Source organism: Pongo abelii, chromosome 9 (genome assembly GCF_028885655.2).
Source record: "Pongo abelii isolate AG06213 chromosome 9, NHGRI_mPonAbe1-v2.0_pri, whole genome shotgun sequence".
In the NCBI taxonomy this organism is placed as follows: Eukaryota; Metazoa; Chordata; class Mammalia; order Primates; family Hominidae; genus Pongo; species Pongo abelii.
This window is the reverse complement of record NC_071994.2, coordinates 89194001-89217278: the sequence shown is the minus strand read 5'-3', so window position 1 is coordinate 89217278 and position 23278 is coordinate 89194001. Positions and strand designations below refer to the sequence as shown.

General features: G+C 41.1%; 1 protein-coding gene and 1 pseudogene across 2 annotated transcripts in view; both read right to left on the bottom strand.

Moving 5' to 3' along the window:
• Window positions 1–23278, bottom strand: part of TMEM135 (transmembrane protein 135) — a 354542-nt gene that overhangs the window by 283656 nt on the left and 47608 nt on the right. The window lies entirely within an intron of this gene.
• LOC100447979 (heterogeneous nuclear ribonucleoproteins C1/C2-like) lies at window positions 981–2472 on the bottom strand (annotated as a pseudogene).

Genomic DNA, 23278 nt, shown 5'->3' with positions numbered 1-23278 from the left:
AACAAGAGCGAAACTCCATCTCAAAAAAAAAAGAATTATAGATTCCAAGTAAATTTCCCCTCAGAAGTGTTCATAATATTCTCTGATTGTTGTTTGTATTTCAGTGAGGTCAGTGATAATAGCCCCTTTGTTATTTCTGATTGTGTTTATTTGAATTTTCTCTCCTTTCTTCTTTATTAGCCTAGCTAACAATCTATTTTATTTTTTTATTTTTTTCAAAAAACCAGTTCCTGGATTCATTGTCTTGAATGGTTTTTTGTGTCTCAGTCTCCTTCAGTTCAGCTCTGATTTTGGTTATTTCTTGTCTTCTGCTAACTTTGGGATTTGTTTGCTCTTAGTGCTCTAGTTCTTTTAGTTGTGATGTTAGGTTGTTAACTTCAGATCTGTCTAACTTTTTGATGTGGGCATAGAGTGCTATAAATTTCCCTCTTAACACTGCTTTAGCTGTGTCCCAGAGATTCTGGTATGTTGTATCTTTGTTCTCATTAGTTTCAAAGAACTTCTTGACTTCTGCTTTAATTTCATTATTTACCCAAAAGTCATTCAGGAGCAGGTTATTCAATTTCCATGTAATTTTATGGTTTTGAGTGAATTTTTTTTCTCCAAATTCCTGGCTATTAAGCCAGGATTTGTTTATTTTGAGGAAAAAAGGTCCCAAACATCAGGCTGTTCACAAAAATAATTCACAGTATCAACTTTGGAAAACAAATCCTAAGACAATAACAGTATTTTTCTGGAGGATGCATTTGATTTGCCAATTCTCATTCACAAAAATACTTTGCTACATTTGTGTTGAACTGCCCCACACAGCACATTTATGTGGGGGTGTAACACACATACTTCTAACTCAAAGCTTCTTTCAGTAGCTACTCAACTCCTGAGATTGCCTTTGCAGTTAGGGAAGCATTTACTGAACTTATGTATGAATAAAAAGAACTGTACTCCCTGCATAACAAGAGATTATTCTGGAGACAGTTGATAAAACCCATACATCCTTTTTATTGTTAAGTCACAAAGAGGTATCAAAATTAAAAGCAAAAATTACAGGGTAAGACTTAACAAAACTACCAGGAGCATCATAGGAAGTGAAAATGGGACTAGGAGCAGGGCAATATGAATTAATGAACATAACAAGGACAAGGATTGGGAGAACAGTGAGCATGTGCTGAAGATATTAGGGGAGAGGATCTGGTGAAAATTTTGATATTAGACAAGCACCTAGGTAAATAAACAATGGGATAAGATTTCCAAAACCCACCATGTGCTTAAGAGTCATCCTCACCATTGGCGCTGTCTCTGTCATCCTCTCCTTCCTCAGCCTCTTTTTCATCATCCTTGATCAACTTCAGCTGGTCATCCCCCATCTTCAATATCATCATCATCTAGTAGGTTCCCCTTTCAGGAGAGACATCTGCACCCCCCTCAGATTCCATCTTCACATTAGTCTCATCTGTCTTCATGGAGCTGATGCTCTGCTCCTCTTCTGACTTATTCTTCATCTCTACTGCTTGTTTGCTCTGTTCCTTTTCAATTTTTTCCAGGTTTTCCAGGAGATAATCCACTTTTTGTTTTTTATCTGTGTTAATTCCTTCTTAATGGCCTGAAGACCATCTCCTTTCAACTTTCCAGACTTGGAAGATCCCCACTATTCACTCTTAGAATTGGAGCTACTTTTGGCCCTTCTTTTTTTTTTTTTTTTTTTTAGATGGAGTCTTGCTCTGTCACCCAGGCTGGAGTGCAGTGGCGTGATCTCGGCTCACTGCAACCCCTGCCTTCTAGGTTCAAGCGATTCTCCTACCTCAGCCTCCTGAGTAGCTGGGATTACAGGCGTGCATCACTATGCCTGGCTAATTTTTGTATTTTTAGTAGAGATGGGGGTTTCACCATGTTGGTCAGGCTGGTCTCAAACTCCTGACCTTGTGATCCACCCACCTTGGCCTCCAAAAATGGTGTGATTACAGATGTGAGCCACTGCACCCAGCCACTTTTGCCCCTTCTTGAGGTGTTTCCTGATACACAGTGGCATTTTGATGGTACTACAGCCCAAGAAATAGGAGAAAAAGGAGGAACATGTGCTGGGTAACTGTACGTCCTGCCATAATAATCCCACTGAAAGTCATAGTCCAAATCAAAAGAGGAGCCATATATCTCTGCTACAGATCATTTCACACCTGCTTTTCCTAGGTTCACTTTTGGCTCTGCAGCCAGGATAATATCTAAAACCTGGCCAGCAATCATTCTGCCATTCTCTCCTGCTACAGCAGCCTAGGCATATCTTTCATTAACATACTGAACAAAGGCAAAGTTCTTATGAACCGAGCAACTCACAATTTTGCCATACTTTGAAAAGATTGCCTCCACATCAGACTTCTTGACCACAAGAGTGTTGAGATTCCCAAAGAACACACAGGAGTTCATGGAGCAAGGATCTTTCTTGTTGGTAACATTGCTGGCCATTGTGTTTGATAATAAGATTTCTCACAAAGCTGAAAACAGGATGGGGAGGGACAAGAGGTTTGATTCTGGGTCTCCTACTCCTGGGTTCTATGTGGAGACAGCCAACTGCTGCTTGAGCTTGGCAGCAAGAGGCCACAACAGCTCAGTCTTTGTCCCTTCACAAAATGTTGAGTGAATTTCTTAGTCTTGATTTCTAATTTGATCATGCTGTGGTCCAAAAGATTGTTTAATATGATTTCAGTTCTTTGGCATTTGCTGAGGAGTGTTTTATTTCCAATTATATAATCGATATTAGAGTATGTGCCATGTGACAATGAGAATAATCCCTATTCTATTGTTTTGGGGTAGAGAGTTATGTAGATATCTATCAGGTTCATTTGATCCAGTGCTCAGTTAAGGTCCTGAATATCTTTATTAATTTTCTGTCTTGATGATCCAATATTGTCACTGGGGTGTTAACATTTCCCACTATTATTATGCGGGAGTCTAAGTCTCTTTGAAGGTCTTTAAGAACTTGCTTTATTAATCTGGGTGATCCTGTGTTAGGTGCATGTTTATTTAGATAGTTAGATTTTCTTGTTAAATTGAACTCTTTACCATTATGTAGTGCCCTTGTCTTTTTTTAACTTTGTTGGGTTAAAATCTGTTTTGTCAGAAACTAGGATCACAACCCCTACTTTTTTCTGTTTTCCATTTGCTTGGTAGGTTTTTCTCCATCCCTTCATTTTAAGCCCATGTGTGTCATTGCAAGTGAGAAGGGTTTCTTGAAGACAGTAAACCAATGGATCTTGGTTCTTTATCCAGCTTATCACTCTGTATCTTTTAATTGGGACATTTAGCCCATGTACATTTAAGGTTAGTATTGCTATGTGTAGATTTGATCATGTCATCATGATGTTGGCTGATTAGTTTGCAGACCTGTTTATGTGGTTGCTTTATGGTGTTGCTCATTTGTGTATTTCAGTGTGTTCTAGTAGTGACTGGTAACTGTCTTTCCTTTCCATATTTAGTGCTTCCTTCAGAAGCTCTTGTAAGGCAGGTCTGGTGGTAATGAATTCCTTCAGCGTTTGCTTGTCTGAAAAGGATCTTATTTCTCCTTTGCTTATGAAGCTTACTTTGGACAGATATAAAATTCTGGGATGGAATTTCTTTTTTTGAAGAATGTTGGCCAGACGCGGCGGCTCACACCTGTAATCCCAGCACTTTGGGAGGCTGAGGTGGGTGGATCACAAGGTCAGGAGTTCGAGACCAGCCTGACCAACATGATGAAACCCCCATCTCTACTAAAAATACAAAAATTAGCCAGGATTGGTGACGGGCACCTGTAATCCCAGCTACCTAGGAGGCTGAGGCAGGAGAATTACCTGAAACTGGGAGGTGGAGGTTTCAGTGAGCCGAGATTATGTCACTGCACTCCAGCCTGGGTGACAGTGTGAGACTTCATCTCAAAAAACAAAAACAAAAACAAAAAACAAAAAACACTGTGATTGCATTATGAAATTTTTTTTTCATAAAAAAGACTGCCCTGTAAGCAGGCATGGCCATACTAGGGCCCCGGGAAAGGCCAGCAAACCAAGAAGTGCTCAGGTTGGACCAGCGCCATCTGATGTGTAACACTGCCCTGCAGAGACCAGGTTTGACAGCTTCCCTGGGGCTAAATTCTCTTAAGAGAGCAAGTCAAGCCTAGAAGGATGGCCATCCCTGGCTGTGCTCCACTACAAATACTCTGGCACCAAACCCTCGGCTCCACATCAGCTGGCTTGCTGCCCCCCACTTCTCTAAGTAGCTCTCTCTGCTACCTCAAGTGTCCATGGTGGTCGAGGGAGCTGTTCCACTTGTCTGCTTCTAGTCGGCCATCTTGTCCTCCTCTGTATTTTATTTTATGCAATTTAAAGGTATTATTCTGAGAAGGGATCCATAGTCTTCACTAAACTGCTAAAGAGATTCCTGGAACAAAAACATTTTTTAAATGCCTGCATTAGATTGTAAAATTCCTGTAACCTCCATATATATCTCTTAGCTTTTCTTTTCTGTTTCAATCTTTCTATCTTTTTATCTCTTTAGCTAGGTGACAGAGATCTAGAAGGCCCTCAGTTACGGCAATACATGACCAACAACAGCAGCTTTGAGGTGGGGAGAGCCACAGCTCACTGCTCTGGTTTCTTATTTACTCACAGCTTCTGATCCAAGGGACATCTCTGTCTTGTTTTTGAGCATTCATTAATTTTTTTTGTCAGTGCTGCAGTCTTGTTGAGGGAGGAAGAGATGATCAGTATGCATGTGGTTGGCCATCTTAAAGCTGGGATGCATATATCCATTTTGCATTTAGAAAAAGAAGGGAAAAATGCAGTCATACATTCTTGATCTTTCTTTAATTTTTTTTTCTTACAATATACTCTTCCAAAGCTATTTTACAAGTGAGAAAACTACAGGTGGTATAAGCTAAGCATTTATTCAAAGTCATGTAGTTAGTTAATAACAGGGATGGGACTAGAATGCAGATCTTCTGGTTCCTTCTATAATACCTGCCCTTTTTAGCTGTCTTGTGATACACTCTTCCTCTCCAGGAGCAAACAGTGTTGATATTACAAGCCATAGCCTAGAAAAATCATTCTGTTATTTATTTTGTTATTGTGCATATGGTTCTCTTTGCCTGAAATACTGTTCAGTTGGTTAGTCAACAGATAGTTTAGAACACTTGAGGTGTTTTCAAGCACTGACCACCAAAAATGCAACATTGAGCAAGATCCAGTCCCTACCCACACGGAACTTATAGTCAGTCTAGTAATAAAGATAAACAACAAACAAATACTTAATTTATCTCCCCTTCTTTTGGTGACCTTCTATTCACCTTTCAGGATACAACTAAAATGCAACTTCTCTGTGAAGCCTTCTGGGTAGAGTTAGTTGTCTTTTCTGAACATGGGCCACACATCTGTTACCAACTGAGAACAGGGTTTTTATTTTAATATTTTAGTTAACAGTGTATTCTGTCACCCCACTCACCTCTATTCCCCGACCAGGAGGTAAGGATATGGCAGCTTTGCTTATTCGTTTTGCTATCTACTTCAGGACCTAGCACAATGCCTGGTACATGGTAGGCAATAAACATTTGAATGAATAGAACTGAAGGCAAGAAAACAGAAAGTTCTTTATGGCTCATTTCTGTATACTGCATACCTACTTGTGTTTTTAAATTTAAAATGGCATTCCCCATTGATGATTTTTAAGACTATGATTGGCAAAAATCTATTTTCATTGTTTGGGCTAGTGGCCAAAATAAATGGAAAGAGACACGTAAGCACTTGCCAGCTGTTGTTCATTACAAAACCTTAAAGTCTATTCAGAAACTTATTGAGAAAATTCACCTTTTGTTTCCATTTATCCGAGTTGACAGTCTCTACAACCTAAATCCATTAGAATCCACACCTCCAAATTCATTTAGTTCTGTATGACCTATGATTACAGAAACTGAATCTCTAAAGAATCTCAATTTCACTATTTGACTAACTCTAATTCTTAAACCTTTATAAAATTATTTTTGAATTATTGTTGACAAGCCAGGTATCTAAGTTTCAAGAAAAATAAATCAAAATTAGTTCCATATTTATGTGGCCATGGAAAAGGGAAAAGGGTGTGTCCCCTGGAAGGAGGCAGCAATTTCCCTTCTGCTCTCTTTTTAGGGCTAGATTCCCCTTTGTGAGTGATCCCCTTAAGAAAAGCAGAGACCACTGGGGGTAGGCAGTCACACAATACTTGTAACCAGAGCCCTAATTAAAAAATGGGCCTGAGATCTATGAAGGCTAGAGTGGGGATGGTGCCTTGAATGTTGTAATTTCAGATCTTCATGTAGTTTTTGCAGGAGGTAGAAACTTTCATTCATCTTGAGGCAGATTCATCCTTGGTTTGGGAATAATTATCTAAATGGACCAGGTTAGATATGCTTATATTAAGCCAGATCCTTTTCAGGAATGGGAGTTTGACAGCTGTATCTCTAGAGAGCTAAACTTTTCTGCATAGTAATAGCAAAAATTGTCTTTATTATGGGCAAAGTTATATATCAGCAGTTTACTATGCCTTTGGGGAAATGTTTCCTTTAAAGTGTGGGTATAGGCTACCCTAGCCTGGATGGTATTGTTTATTGTAGTAGAAATGCTCATGCTTCCTGTTTAAACAGCTTCTCACGGGAGATTGGGAGAGAAGACTTTAGGACGGAAGAGAAACTGCAGTTCTGATTTTGAGTTCATGCTGGATAAAATGTTGTAAAAATAATGGAAATGGGCTAGGCTTAATGCTAAAAGACTGGCCTGCTATTCTGTCATACACAGTAATATTCAAATGAAGATTTTGGAGAATATGCCCCATTGGATATTTTGCTTTTATATGATGATATCACAGAGACCATAGGGAGAGGCCTGACCCAATGAATGGGGGAGGGCTGGAGTTTACCTGCAGGAAATAAACAGGAAAAGAGGTTGGGGAGGCAGGCCTGAGACTAGAGAGACAGAGAGAGAAATGTGGTCCTCTCCTGGGCTCCTGGAGATTGGGGCCTGGACTTTTAGCAGAGCAAACTCGCTGGAGGTTGCCCCTGAAGGGAAAAGATAGACACTGCCAGAAGGCCCAAGTTTGAGAATAGGGAGACACTCCCAAGACAGGGGTCCCCAACTCCTGTGCTGTGGACCAGTAGCAGTTCGTGGCCTGTTAGGAACCAGGCTGCACAGCAGGAAGTGAGCGGCAAGGAAGCAAGCATTACCACCTGAGTTCCACCACCTGTCAGATCAGCAGCAGCATAGGAGCTTGAACCCCATTGTGAACTGTGCGTGAGAGGGATCTAGGTTGCATGGCCCTTATGAAAATCTAATGCCTAATGATCTGAGGTGGAACAGTTTCATCCCAAAACCCTCTCCCACCACCATTCATGGAAAAATTGTCTTCTTCAAAACCGGTCCCTGGTACTAAAATGGTTGGGGACTGCCGCTTTAAGAGCCCAAGGCAGCCTATGCTCTAGCTTGTGGACTCTGAGAACATTCAGAATTAATAGGCATTTTTGTTTGTCAGTTTTGTAATTCCTTTCTCATATCCTTAAACATTCTGCAAAATAATGATATATATTACAGTTTGGTCTTTGTCATGCTGTGGGAAATTAAAGGGTCTGTGTCCACCTTTGGGATCATCTAGTAAAGGGAAGAAAAGCCTTTCTCCCCCCTGAGACCAGCATAGCTGCAGTGGCATCAATCCTGGGGTTGTGGGAGATGAGGGGTGACAGTGGTGGAGCTACGATGAGCAATCTGCCACCACAGGGATGGCTAGGGCAGTATGGGTTTGTGGAACATGTGACCGACTAGGAGGTACAAAGACCTACTTGTGCAGAGGGCCTCATAAAAGATAGGATTTTCTGTCATTAGATGAGATGAAAGTTTGAGCCACAGTAATTTGGACATTACAAGGTAAACCTGACCTCCTCTTTAATCACCATCTGGTGCGTCCAGGTAGACTGGGTATATGTATATGGAGCACACCATAAAACACAGTCTTTGTATCTTAGTAACCTGCCTAACATGGGTTTGCAGAATATAAAAGAAAACCGAAATGGGTTCCCAATCGAATTTATGGAAATCTTATTGATCATTTTATAGTCACATTCCGTGTACCCATTTGTTAGTACTCTAATCATGTAATGAACCCCATCATGTGCCAAGCAGTATGGTAGAAACCAAAGTCGATCCACGGACATGTAGCTGGTGTCAACTCCTCAACACTCAAGGTAGAATTATGACAGCATATTCAATTTTCCTATTTAAATGAAAAATGACTTGAGTCCCCTGATGTTAGGTTTGTCTCTTTTTTGGGACCCCTTTCCCTTCTTCTAGCTCTTCTGAGAACCCTGGAGGGTATACACATTCCAACTGGGAGATCCATTTGACTTCTCCTTCAAGTTAAGGTAAGCCCCGATATCCAAGCACCCACTGCTTTTCCTGCATGCCTCATAGTGTTGCTGTTGAAAGTTGGCCTTCCACTGTCAGCCACGCCCTGCAGCAGCTCAGCGTCAGACACTGCTCCTGATCCAGTTTACTGCATCAGCTAGCGTGGTACTTTGATGGAAGGTGTCTTCATGAGAGACTCCATTCTTTTGATGCCATGATCAACAGAGAATGTCCCTTGCTGGATCTCCCAGTCTGCAGCATTTAGTGCTCAGTCCTTTGCATCACATAAAACCATTCCTCTTCAATCCCCACCATCAATCCACCTTCACTCAGACTGGCTGAAGCATTAGCACCTCACAGACTGCAAAACCAGAGGCCAGCCCACTTTCCATTTCAACTGTAAAAATACAAAAGTGCTATATTCATATTTCTCACAGACAAAAGGCCCTTTCATGCCCTCAGCTAAAGTGACTATCTAGGTGGTCTCCAGGGCCACCTCTCCTGGCAGCAGTTTTCTGTTGACCTTTAGACACAAAAGCTCCTTCCCTGGCAATAGGATTTAGAAAGCTTGCCATGAATCCCAAACTCCAAATTCCAGGATTCCCATCTATCACCTCCTGAGAGGCAATTAGCTTTTGTGTCTCAATAATTCAAGCCCCAAGGCCTCCCAAAGCAGAGGAGACAAAACTTATGTTTAGTTCCTTGAAAGGCATTCTTGTGTCAAAGGTTAAAAGACAGTGCGTGCCTCTGTGATTTCTCCTGTCTAATAGGGAAGATATGTATGGAAATCAAACTAAAAGTATAATGTAAGATATATGGGTAAATAGGCCGGGCGCGGTGGCTCACGCCTGTAATCCCAGCACTTTGGGAGGCCGAGGCGGGTGGAACACGAGGTCAGGAGACCGAGACCATCCTGGCTAACACAGTGAAACCCGTCTCTACTAAAAATACAAAAAATTAGCCGGGTGTGGTGGCAGGCACCTGTAGTCCCAGCTACTCAGGAGGCTGAGGCGGGAGAATGGTGTGAACCTGGCAGGCAGAGCTTGCAGTGAGCCGAGATTGCACCACTGCACACCAGGCTGGGCAACAGAGTGAGACTCTCAAAAATAAATAAATAAATAAAGATATATGAGTAAATAAAGGCAGAGGCAGAAGTGCCTAACTTTTTGGGGGTTCTGGAGGGATAGACCAGAGGAGTTCAAATAATTTTAATTATGCCTCGAAGAAATAGCAGTTTTCCTGATGAATAAGGCATTAAACCCTTTCTAGGTATGCATTCATATATCACTAATTCAATAAGTATCTACTAAGTATCTGCACAGTGAGTGACACTATTCTAGCTGCTGTGGGTAGAGCAAGAAGCAAGGCAAACAACTCTCCTCCTCTCCTGGAGGTGGAAGGCAAAGAGCTATGCAGGCAGCTTGTTGTCTGTGTCCTCCATGTGGCTGAATCACACAGGTTCTCCCAGCGGGCTGTCTTACCTGGCTAACTCTGCCCAAAACAACAAGCATCACCCTAGACATCTTCTACCAACATAAGGTGGGTCAATATTTATTAAGCATTTACTGTATCCCAGGCTCTGTCTGTTCTATATCTATTATCTCATTTAATTCTCACAACAACCCTATGAAGATAGTAATTTATGACCCCCGTTTTACAGATAAGGAAAACAGAGATACTCATGATCAAGAGGATTGTCTAGGGTCAAAGACTTCATAGGTAAAGGAGCTGGATACGAACCTAAGTAGTTTGATTCCAGAGCCTGGACCCTCAGTCATTTTGCTTAGTCCCACCAACAAACATCTCTCTACTACCTCTTTTAATTACACTGCTTCCTTTTCTTCACTCCCTGGCATCCTCTGCTCCTAATTCCTCATGCTCATCTTTAGTTACTTGTCTCCTTTCCCTGTCCTGTACCCACTCACTATCTTAATGGAAGGCAATTAGCTGGGAAGGCAGGCAGGAGCTACCCTCTGACTGCTCTCAGAAATCAGGGGGTTTCACTTCCAATTGAAGTTTCCTGCCTAAATGCAATACTTAATAAGGGAGTATGACAGTATCCTACACACCAATGAGAAAGAAAGGCAGTTTCAGACATCTCTGAACATGTACTTAGCGATATCTGCTATCTATCATTTCCACTGGACTAGGAGCTCCTTGGAGCCTGCATTTCAATAATCATCTTTGTATTCCAGGTAAAGACAAAATCCAGGTTCTATCCCAGTACCAATCACAGAAGGCACACATGCTGTATAACACTTTTTTTTTTTTTTTGTAAAATGGGAAAGTATAATTGAATTTAAAAATTATTTTTATTTAGATGTTTTGTATCTTTACCATAAAGTGATTGATGATTAGAAGCTGAGGAGAATTGATAACACAAGAAGATAATGCATTTCGAAGAGGTTTTGGAAACAAACAGCAACAGAAAAAGGTAAGAGGCCAGCTGCCGTGGCTCACACCTGAAATCCTAGCACTTTGAGAGGCCGAGGCAGGTGAATCATCCGAGGTCAGGAATTCGAGATCAGCCCGGCTAATATGGTGAAACTCCGTCTCTGCTAAAACTACAAAAAATTAGCCGGACATAGTTTTGCATGCCTGTAGTCCCAGCTACTCGGGAGGCTGAGGCAAGAGAATCGCTTGAACCTGGGAGGCAGAGGCTGCAGTGAGCCAAGATTGCTTCACTGCACTCCAGCCTGGGCAACAGAGTGAGACTCCATCTCAAAAAAAAAAGTAAGAATTATCAATTATAGAAAGAACCAATAATGATGATAAAAGTACCAATAATAATTACCATTGTATTGCATTAAACACTGTTTTAGGTGTTTGCCTATATTATTAGCATTTACCCTTCATTCTCATAACAAATCATTTTATGGATGAGAAAATTGAGACTTGGAGTGTTTAAGAAACTTAACCGCCAGGTGCGGTGGCTCACACCTGTAATCCCAGCACTTTGGGAGGCTGAGGCGGGCAGATCATCTGAGGTCAGGAGTTTGAGACCAGCCTGACCAACATGGTGAAACGCAATCTCTACTAAAAATATAAAATTAGCTGGGCATGGTGGTGCATGCCTGTAATCCCAGCTACTCAGGAGGCTGAGGCAGGAGAATCGCTTGAACCAGGGAGTCAGAGGTTGCAGTGAACCGAGATTGCACCATTGCACTCTAGCCTGGTGACAGAGCAAGACTCCGTCTCAAAAAAAAAAAAAAAAAAAAAAAGTGTGTGTTTATCTATCTCTCTATATATACACTTAAGAGTCTGCCTTTACTCTTGTCTAATTACCCTTTCTTTCCCAAAGGTAACCACTTTCTTTATGCATTTACACACACACACACACACACACACACACACACACACACTGGGTTTTCTTTTTCATAAATGAGATAATGGACAGTATTGAGTTTCAGGCCTTTTCATATTTCAAAGCCAGAATAAACATACAAGGACTGTAACCTGTTTATCATTCTAGGCCTCTTTTCTCAAGGCCCTCCAATCTCATTTGTATTGTAGCCACAGCAAATACATCATAGGCACTGGGAATTGGGCTGCATTAGAGAAAGAGGTGCATCAGTAAGATCTCCCTGGGACATCTGACCTTGTAGAACCTCTCCTCTTGTGGCTTTAGCACTGCAAAACCAAGCTGATAAGAAAAAGATGTAAGAGGAGAGTAGGGGAGAAATGTATAGGCCCCTTGGGCCCTTGGATGCCTGGGCTGTTAGGGTTTGGATACAGTTCTCGCTAGGACTCTAAACTCTTTTGCCTCTTATAGCCAGAGGGATAGAGTTTGAAGCATGTAAGATTCTGGGAAACATGCAACTGACCAAGGTCTAATCATCAATGATTGGAAGTGAAATGTGCAATAAAAGCCAACTGGGAGTTAACTCAAAGGCATTATGAAAGTTTGCTTCAGTGAGTTAAAATTATAGCCTTTTGTCCCAAATTTCTCAACAAATACTCTATAGAAATTTTTAAGCCCCAGAGTCCTTAACTAATGTTATTTAAGGCAATTTTATGTGTCTAATTGTACAGAGTCTTTGCTAACTTTTGAGCAAGAAATGATCTCAAAATACCCTTGTGTCTACTGATATTTCAAGGTAAGGGAATGCTCTGGAATGCTTCCCATTTTCCAAATGTAATATTTTCCAAAATAAACTTTGGAGTAACTGCATGGTTGATATCATGTGAACATTTTAATTCACACAATCATATTCTGGAGTTTATGGGAGCTTGGCTTTTTTCCAGGAGGTTTGGAAGTCCAAAAGCCGGCTGTTTCTTTTCTGTGGGATAAAGATGGAGCACGTGAATCAGAATTGGTAAATTGGAGAGGAGGTCACAAACCGAATGGAGTTAAGCAAAGTGCAGTGCAATCTGCAGTGGGAGAAAAGCCAGTTGTACAGAGGGGAAGGACTGGTTACCATTAAAATCTTCAAAATTGGGACCTCAGAGGAGAAATGAGTGGAGAAATGAATGGAGAACAACTCCTTGTTTCTCTCTCTCTCTTCTAGAGGATGGGGCTGGTGTAATGAGATCCAGGTATAACCCTTGAGATATCAGGGATCCCCATCCTGGTCTATTCAGAAGTCCCCCAAACCTTCAGTGCCTATAGTTCATGTAATGCCTCTTCCAAGGAGCCTGCCTTGATGGCTTGATTGCAGTCATCAAATGACATCTCACTATTGAGATGATGTGTTTCCTTGTCCTTTTATCAGTGGAATGTGAGATTCTTGAGACAAAGATGTAACAGGCACACAATAATTATTTGTTGAATGTTGGCTGTATCCGCTTCTCTGGTTGGAAATAATCCCCCCTCCTCTGAGCTCCCCTGGTGCTTTGCACTTACCTCACTCATGTGATCTTTTTCACATTCCACCTTGTACTATAATTTCTGTATTTTTTAGCTCCACTATTACACTCAAATTCTTCTGCAACAGAGATGTGATAATGCATGTAAAGCATTAGTACCATGTCTACTGAATAAATGATAGCTATTATTAGTTGTGTAATGAGGCACCTGGAGGAGCAGAAAATGTATTTTATTTAAAAAACAGCTTTGGAAAATCACATTTGAATAGATCTTTATTTTGCAAGAGTCACTTGAGTGAATTACATTACTACAAGAGACCTACTGCCTTGGAAGAAGGGAATAATACGATGACTTGGTCTTGAAATATCTGTTCAGTGCTAAGCTGCACAACTTCAGGGGACATCATCCATATTGTAATAGATTGTGATGGACATATTCTGAGAGGCACAATGTGGATGGTACCCCTGGAGTTCTGCAAGGAAGCTGCCCTGAAAAAAGAAAAGGAAAAGAGGCTTTGACCCTTTATCTTTGAGGTCCTAGTTTACTGGTCCTCAAATGGATTGGGATGGTACTCACTGAGAATTATCAGCAGGAAAGAAGAACAAGGGCCCCAGAGAGGCACTTGCCATAAGGGAAGGGCTGTCTGCAGAGCACTGGGCTCAGCAAAGCTTTCTGACTGAGGCTAGATGCCATTGGGAAATAAGGATGGACCTGAATCACTGAAGGGCCACTGTAACCTAAAAATCTTTCTGGGCTCTCCCAGCACCAGTCAGAAACACCAAGGTAGATCTAGAAGTCTCTTTTCCTCTCTATTTTACCAGCTGCTTTTCCTCGAGGATCCAGGAAGTTGAGACTGATGTTTTAATTTCACTTCAAATTTACCATCCTGTACTGTGTATGCTCAGCAAGTGTTAATGACTGACCGGCTAGCTGGTTGAGTGAAAAGTTTTAATATTGAAAGAATTGGAGTCATTCATTATTATTTGATTCCAGACATGAGACAGAGTGGCAATTTGAGGAAAATAGTCCCATGTGATTCTCTGTGTGTGATTTTTATTATTAAAAAACTAAATCTATCATTACATTAAGAAGCTTTCCTTTTATAATCTTTTAACCATATAAACAAGAATATTCTCAGCCCTACCTTCTCTGGCCTCAATGTGGCTGTGAAGATCTTGGGTCTGGGTCAGTCAACACTAGGTTTGAGTCATGTTTTGCAACCTATTTGTTTTGTGATCTTTAGCAACTCACTTAAGTTCCAAGTGTGTTTCTGGTGTATAAAAGGGGACAACAATTGTACATGGTTCATAAAATTAGATGTTGTGTCAGACACTAAACCTGACACAAAATAAGCACTTAACAAATGTTAGCTGTCACTATTATTTCCTTCATCACCAAACTCCACTCTGCATCCTTTTATTATTATCATTATTTTTTGAGACGGAGTCTCACTCTGTTACCCAGGCTGGAGTGCAGTGACATGATCTTGGTTCTGCCTCCCAGGTTCAAGCAATTCTCCTGCCTCAGACTCCTGAGTAACTGGGACTATAGGTGCGCACCACCATGCTCAGCTAATTTGTGTAATTTTTAGTAGAGACGGGAGTTCACCATGTTGGCCGGATGGTCTCGAACTTCTGACCTCAAGTGATCCACCTGCTTCGGCCTCTCAGAGCGCTGGGATTACAAGTGTGAGCCACCATGCCCCGCCTCACTCTGCATCCTTTTGCAGCTTCCCTGTGTTCATACTTAAATATACTGCAATCCAGTACCAATGACCCACACACTTTGATGGGTTTTTTTTTTTCATGGTTTTTTTTTTTTTCTTTTTGAGATAGAGTCTCACTCTGTCTCCCAGGCTGGAATGCAGTGGCGCGATCTCAGCTCACTGCAAGCTCCACCTCCCAGGTTCACGCCATTCTCCTGCCTCAGCCTCCCAAGTAGCTGGGACTACAGGCGCCCACCACCATGCCCAGCTAATTTTTTTGTATTTTTAGTACAGACAGGGTTTCACCATGTTAGCCAGGATGGTCTCGATCTCCTGACCTTGTGATCCACCCACCTTGGCTTCCCAAAGTGCTGGGATTACAGGCATGAGCCACCGCACCCGGCCTTTTTCATGTTAAATAGTTCTTTTTTTTTTTTTTTTGTATATACTTAAGGGATATAATATACTTTGATATACATATGCATAGTGAAATGATTACTACAGTCAAGCAAATTAATATATCCATCTCCTCACAGTTCCTTTTTTTAAAAAAAAGTTTTCTAGCCTTTTTGAGATATAATTGACAAAATTTTATAAATTTAAAGTATAAATGTGATAATTGGATATATGTATATTGTGAAATGATTACCACAATCAAGTTAGTTAACACACCTATCACTTCACTAGTGAACTTACATGTATGTATGTGTTCATGAGGGTGAGTGGGTAAGAACATTTAAGATCTCTCAACAATTTCAAGTGTATAGTATTGCATGGTAACTATAGTCACCAAGCTGTACGTTAGGTCCCCAGAACTTATTTATCTTATAACTGAAACTTTGTTCCCTTTGACCAACATTTCCCCATTTCCCCTGCCCCCAGCCCCTGGCGACCACCATTCTACTCTTTGTTTCTATGGGTTTAACTTTTTTACATTCTATACATAAATAAGATAATACAGTATTTGGCTTTGTCTGTCTGGTTTGTTTCGCTTAGCATAATGCCTTCAAGGTTCATCTATGTTGCAAATTATGGTATTTCTTTCTTTTTAAGGCTGAATAATATTCTGTTTGTCTATATATAACACAATTTCTTTACCCATTCATCTATCAGTAGACACTTAGGTTGTTTTAATGTTGTGGCTACTATAAATAATGCTAGAGTGAACATGGGCGTGCAGATTATCTTTGAGATATTGATTTCATTTCCTTTGAATATATACCCAGGAGTGAGATTGTTGGGTCATATGGTAGTTTCATTTTTAATTTTCTGAGAAACCTCCATACTGTTTTCCATAATGGCTGTATCAATTTACATTCCCATCAAGAGTGGAGAAGGATTCCCTTTTCTCTACATCCTTACCAACATTCGATATATTTTGTCTTTTTGATGACAGCCATTCTAACTGGTGTGAGATTATATCTCATTGTGGTTTTGATTTGCAATTCCCTGACAGTTAGTGATGTTGAGCACCTTTTCACGTACCTGTGGGTCATTTGTATGTCTGCTTTGGGCAAGTGCCTACTGAGGCCCTTTGTTCATTTTTTAATTGGATCATTGGTTTTTGCTACTGAGTTGTATGAATTCTTTATATATTTTGTATATTAACCCCTTATCAGATATATGGTTTACAAATGTTTTCTCCCATTCCATAGGTTGCCTTTTTATTCTGTTGATTGTTTCCTTTGCTTGTGAAGATTTTTAGTTTGATATACTCCCACTTATTTATTTTTGCTTTTGTTGCTTGTGTATTCTGATGTTCTTTTAAAGGTCTTCAATGACTTTCTTATTGCCAAGGCCAATGAATACTTTTCATTGTTTCCACTTTCTTTGGGGTATCTGATATCCCCAAACACTCTCTTCTTTTTGGAATTCTCTTCTTTTTGTTTCCATGACAATCCATTCTCCTGATTTTCCCAATGAATCACAATGTCTCTTCTCAATTTTCTTACTTGGCTTCTTCTTCTGTTAGCCAGACCTTACGTATTATACTCCAAGATTTAAATATTCCTTTTCACCTGGCACACTGCTACCTTGACTTCAGTTATTATTCATACTCCAACTACTCTTAAATATATATTTGTACTTCTATGTTAATCTTCAGACCTGTATTTTTGACATCTTACTTGACATCTCCACCTGGATTTCTCTCGGGAACCTCAAAACTGGGGTATATAAAGTAAAATGTATCCTCTCCCACTCCAAACCAGCTCCTTATTCTGTAGTCATTTTTCTATTAGTGGCATTAATACTTCCATATTCATTCAAGTAATCTGATGTTATCTATACCTTCTCCCTCTCTCTCACCACACCCCTCCGAACCCCTCTCCCATCAATAGGCACTCATTCTATTTATTCTACTCCTAAACACCTCTCAAATCTATTTTTTCTTCTACATCCTCACTGCCAGAACCTTGATTTAGGCTATCATTTTCTCTTGCCCAAATATTGCAGTAGCATTCTACATAACTGTCATTTTCTATTTATAAAATACAATATCACTCATCAGCTAAAATCCTTTACAGACCTCACCCTCAAAACTAGACAGAACCAGAGTGGGGCTGCTAGAAAAAAAAACAATAGTAAGAATAATTTACTTTTAAATTTTCAAAAAAAATTTTTTTTTTTTTTGAGATGGAGTTTTGCTCTGTTGCCCAAGCTGGAGTGCAGTGGTGCAATCTCAGCTCACTGCAACCTCCGCCTCCCAGGTTCAAGCGATTATCCTGCCTCAGCCTCCCAAGTAGCTGGGACTATAGGTGCCCGACACCACGCCTGGCTAATTTTTTGTATTTTTAGTACAGATGGGGTTTCACCACGTTGGCCAGGCTGGTCTTGAACTCCTGACCTCAGGTGATCCACCCGCCTTGGCCTCCCAACATGCTGGGATTACAGGCATGAGCCACTCCACCTGGCTACATATTTTCATTATGTGGTACATATACACCATGGAATACTATGCAGCCATAAAAAAGAGTAAGATGGGGCATGGATGGAGCTGGAGGCCATTATCCTTTGCAAACTAACACAGGAACAGAAAACCAAATACCACATGTTCTTACTTACAAATGGGAGCTAATTGATGAGAACAAATGGACACATAGAGAGGAACACACTCTGGGGACTATTGGAGGCTGGAGGTGGGAAGAGGTAGAGGATTGGGAAAAATAACTAATGGGTACTAGGCTTAATACCTAGGTGAGGAAATAATGTGTACAACAAACCCCCATGACAAAATTTACCCATATAACAAACCTGCACATGTACCCCTGAACTTAAAAGTTAAAAAAAAAAAATCCATTTCCTTTCTGTTTTGCATAGTGAGCAGGGTAAGTGAGCATGCTTATGCATAGATAAAGTTTATGGGAGGAAGAGGAGAATATATTTATCTTCTGTGATAGAAGCAGCCTTACCATAGAAGGACCCACTGGTATATGGCTTGGCACATGGTAGGCACACAACTATTGCTAGTTGAACAGCTGGATGGATGGATGCCCAATATTTTGTAATGGGGATAAGTAGTTTCCAAAGCTCTCAAATTGCTAGTGGGCACCCAAATAAATATATAGGTTCAAGGCAGCTGTGATTTGGGGCCAAACAAGTCACAGATCAGGAATGTGGAAATTGGTCTCATATCAGCTCAGTGCTGCTTTGACTTTTTCCTCCTGGGCTCTTAGCCATGAGGTTTGGCAAAGCCACCTCCATAACACTTCACAGAGCCCATGTTCACATTGCAATAAATTGACCACAGTACTTCATTTCTTTTTTTTTCTTTTTACAGATAGATTCTTGCTTTGTCTCACAGGCTGGAGTGCAGTGGCATGATGATAGTTCACTGTAACCTCAAACTCCTAGGCTCACTTACCCTTTCTTACCTTTTTTGTGCCCACTTATTCCCCCCTACCCACCTGCCACCTCAGTCTCCCATATAAATAGGACTACAGGTACACATCACCATTCTGTTAATTTTTTTTTTTTTTTTTGGTAGAGATGGGGTCTCATTATGTTACCCTGGCTAGTCTTAAACTCCTGGCCTCAAGTGATCTTCTCACCTCCCAAAGCACTGGGATTGCAGGTGTGAGCCACTGTGCCCAGCCCTTAAAATTTCACCTTAATTTCACCTGTGAGTTCCAGACTTAGTCATCTCCTAAAATGATTTGTAATCCTTTTCCCCCTACTAATGGTTCTTTATTACAAAAATCTATATTAAAAAATAAGCAAAATCCAAGAAAAAGTTTTCTCACAAAATAACCTTTTAATCAAATTAATGTTTAACATTTGTTCTTGCTATTGTCTAGCTTTTCTTAAATGCACACTCAATTACTACATATTTGCAATAACACTAGAATTTTATATTTGACATTTTCTTTTGACATTATGCCATGTCTATTGTTCTGTGTTGTTTTAGTCTTTCTTACCTTTTTTTTGCCCACTTCTTTCCCCCAACCACCTCCAAATACTCTCTGCCCAATGTATCCTAATTCCACTCAATTCTCATGAAACCACATACGAATGTATATATGTATAATTTGTTTATTGTTTGATAAAAGTGAATCACATCCCATAAACTTCCTATTTACTTTCCTCATTTGATGGTACACCATGGATATATTTCCAGGTCAATAGATCTAGATCCAATTCATTCAAAATATACCTGCCAAATATAATTGTTTTGCTGCCAATTCAACCCTTATTGATGGACATCAGGATTTTCCAGTTACCATCAACAATATCACAATAAACATTCTTGTATGTACATCCTTTATAGAAGTATATATCTATTACTTCTGTAGAATATGTTCCTGGTTTGTTGGGTTAAAGGTAAGTGTAGCCGAGCATGGTGGCTTACACCTGTAATCCCAGCACTTAGGGAGGCCAAGGTGGGTGAATCACCTGAGGTCAGGAGTTCGAGACCAGCATAGCCAACATGGTGAAACCCCGTCTCTACTAAAAATACAAAGATTAATCCGCCGGGCACGGTGGCTCACACCTGTAATCCCAGCACTTTGGGAGGCTGAGGTGGGCGGATCATGAGGTCAAGAGATCGAGACCATCCTGGCCAACCAACATGCTGAAACCCCATCTCTACTAAAAATACAAAAATTAGCCGGGCGTGGTGGCGCACACCTGTAGTCCCAGTTACTCAGGAGGGTGAGGCAGGAGAATTGCTTGAACCCGGGAGGCAGAGGTTGCAGTGAGCCAAGGTCGTGTCGCTGCACTCCAGCCTGGGTGGCAGAGCGAGACTCCATCTCAAAAAAAAAAAAAAAAAAAAAAAAAAAATTAGCCAGGCCTAGTGGTGCATGCCTGTAATCCCAGCTTCTCAGGAAGCTGAGGGAGGAGAATTGCTTGAACCCGGGAGGCAGAGGTTGCAGTGAGCCGAGATCAGACCACTGCACTCCACCCTGGGTGACAGAGCGAGACTCTGTCTCAAAATAAATAAATAAATAAATACATGAAAATAAAGGTACGTGTAATTTAAATTTTAATAGGTGTTGCAAGATGACTTTCCCAAAGGTTGTATTCCTACATTCCTACAAGCTTATTAAGTTATCTGTGCAAACACTGTGAGAAGCAGTAAAGCACCATGGTTAAGAACAGAAGCTTTAGGTCAAGACTATCTGGTATAAATCCTCGCTCTTCCATTACAACCTGTGTGACCTCAAGCAAGTTAAGTAATTATGTCATACCTCAGTTTCATATCTGTAAAATGGGGATAATAACAGTCGCTACTCATTATTGATATGTGTAAAATGATTGGAACAGTGCCTGAGTGTACTGAGTATATAATAAGTACTCAGTAAGGGTCAGCTGTCATTATAGTTATGATGAAGTGAAATATTAATATAATCGACTCACTGCATTTCCTCCACTGTTTTTTTGTCATCATGATACGGTAGAAGATTCTCCTTGCCTATTTCAATGTGACACAGCCATCTCAGCAGTTGTTTTTTGTTTCCTTATTTCTTTTTGTTTTCAGCAGTTATTAATGCTAGCAAATCAGGATTTTTCCAGCCATTCACAGCTCTGACACATGATTTCACACTGTTCTTCAATGTGTCCTAAAAGTATTTCTGTCTGTCTGAGTCTTTCAGGTTTAATGAGCTCAGCTCAAAGAGCAGTGTTCCTAAACAGTGCACGGCAGCAAGAGCTCATGGCCATTCTGGTACAGAATTGAGGCCATGTTTTCACAGTAATAAACAGAAAAATGTCATATTTCTCTACCCCTTTTTAATTTGAGAGGATGTCAGTAGCTTTGTGTGAAAGGAATCGTGCTCCAGAGAAAAAAACAGGTTTTTTTTTCAAAGGGCAGAAAGTAAACATTTCATTTGATTGAGCCACTGATAGAGCAACCCATTCTGCATCTTCCAATCTGTTTTGTTGGAGCACATAGTATTCCAAGTACATATTTACACTAAGTTCCGTTCAATGCGGATTCAAACAAACAGAAAGATCAAATATTTGGAAGTTCTTCTACAGATTACTTTTGTGATTAAGAGACAAAAGCAGCAGTCAGAAAACTTACAGACAGGCTTTTTTTTTTTTTTTTTTTTTGAGACGGAGTCTTGCACTCTCAACCAGACTGGAGAGCAGTGGTGCTATCTCGGCTCACTGCAAGCTCCGCCTCCCAGGTTCACGCCATTCTCTTGCCTCAGACTCCCGAGTAGCTGGGACTACAGGTGCCCGCCACCATGCCCGGCTAATTTTTTTGTATTTTTAGTAGAGGCGGGGTTTCACCTTGTTAGCCAGGATGGTCTCGATCTCCTGACCTTGTGATCCGCCCGCCTCGGCCTCCCGAAGTGCTGGGATTACAGGCGTGAGCCACCGCGCCCGGCCAACAGAAGGCTTTTCTAAAGCAACTTTTAGGGAATGTTGCAGAATCAACCCACATTCAATCTATTAACTCCATCAGACATTTACTGAGCACGTGTTATGTACAAGACACCATCCTAGGCATTGATGAGGATAGAGCATAAAGAGAAATATGGCAGGATTGGAGTTAAGATTCATCTGGGGGAGAAAACACCATGCAGGCAGTAATAAGCCATGCATTAGGTCTTTCTTGGTATGAAGTGACAGAAAACTCCATTCAAACTGACTTAAACAAACAAACTAAAAAATTATTCATGGCTGGGCATGGTGACTTATACCTGTAATCCTAGCACGTTGGGAGGCCGAGGCAGGAGGATTGGTTGAGGCCAGGAGTTTGAGACCAGCCTGGGAAACATAGTGAGACCCTATCTCTACCAAGAAAAAAAAAAAAAAGCTGGGCATGGTGGCATGTGCCTGTAGTTCTAGCTACTTGGGAGGCTGATGTGGAAGGATTGCTTGAGGCCAGGAAGTTGAGGCAGCAGTGAGCCATGATCGTACCCCTGCACTCCAGCCTGGGCAACACAGCAAGAACCTGCCTTTAAAAAAAATTATTCACTTATATTATGAAAAGTCTGGCTTTGGCCAGGTGCTGTGACTCACACCTGTAATCCCAGCACTTTGGGAGGCCAAGGCAGGCGGATCATCTGAGGTCGGGAGTTCGAGACCAGCCTGACCAACATAGAGAAATCCTGTCTCTACTAAAAATATAAAAAAATTAGCTGGACGTGGTGGCACATGCCTGTAATACCAGCTACTAGGGAGACTGAGGGAGGAGAATCTCTTGAACCCGGGAGGCAGAGGTTGCGGTGAGCTGAGATTGCACCATTGCACGCCAGCCTGGACAACAAGAGCAAAATTCTGTCTCAAAAAAAGAAAGAGAGAAAGAGAAAGAAAGAGAGAGAAAGGAAGGAAGGAAGGGAGGGAGGGAGGGAGGGGAAGGAAGGAAGGAAGGAAGGGAAAGGAAGGAAGGAAGGAAGGGAAAGGAAGGAAGGAAGGGAGGGAGGGAGGAAGGAAAGGAGGAAGAGAGAAGTGTGGCTTCAAATGGGGGTTGATCAAAAGGCTCAAGTAATGTCATTGGGACCCCAAATCTCTTCACCTTCTGGATCTGCTCTCCAAAGTGTAGCCGTCACTCTGTGTGGTGGTTCCTACAGCTCTAGCTCTATGTATTCCCTGATTTAAGTATGACAGAAAATAGAACTTCTCTTCCCCAATAGTATGATGTAAGTCTTGGATAGGACTTGAAGTGGCCTGAATTTGATTGCAAGCTTATCCTTAAACTTATCACAGTGGCCAAAGGAATGTCATGTTCTAACTGGACAAGTCTGAGTGACTTGACCAACTCTGGAGACAGAGCTGAGGTTAGCATTTATAAAAGCAAATGGACCAAGGTTGAGATAATTGGTGATTCCTCAGAGAAAAAAGAAAAAAGCCTGCGCACAGTGGATCACACCTGTAATCTCAGTACTTTGAAAGGCCAAGGTGGGAGGATCGCTTGAGCCCAGGGGTTCAAGACCAGCC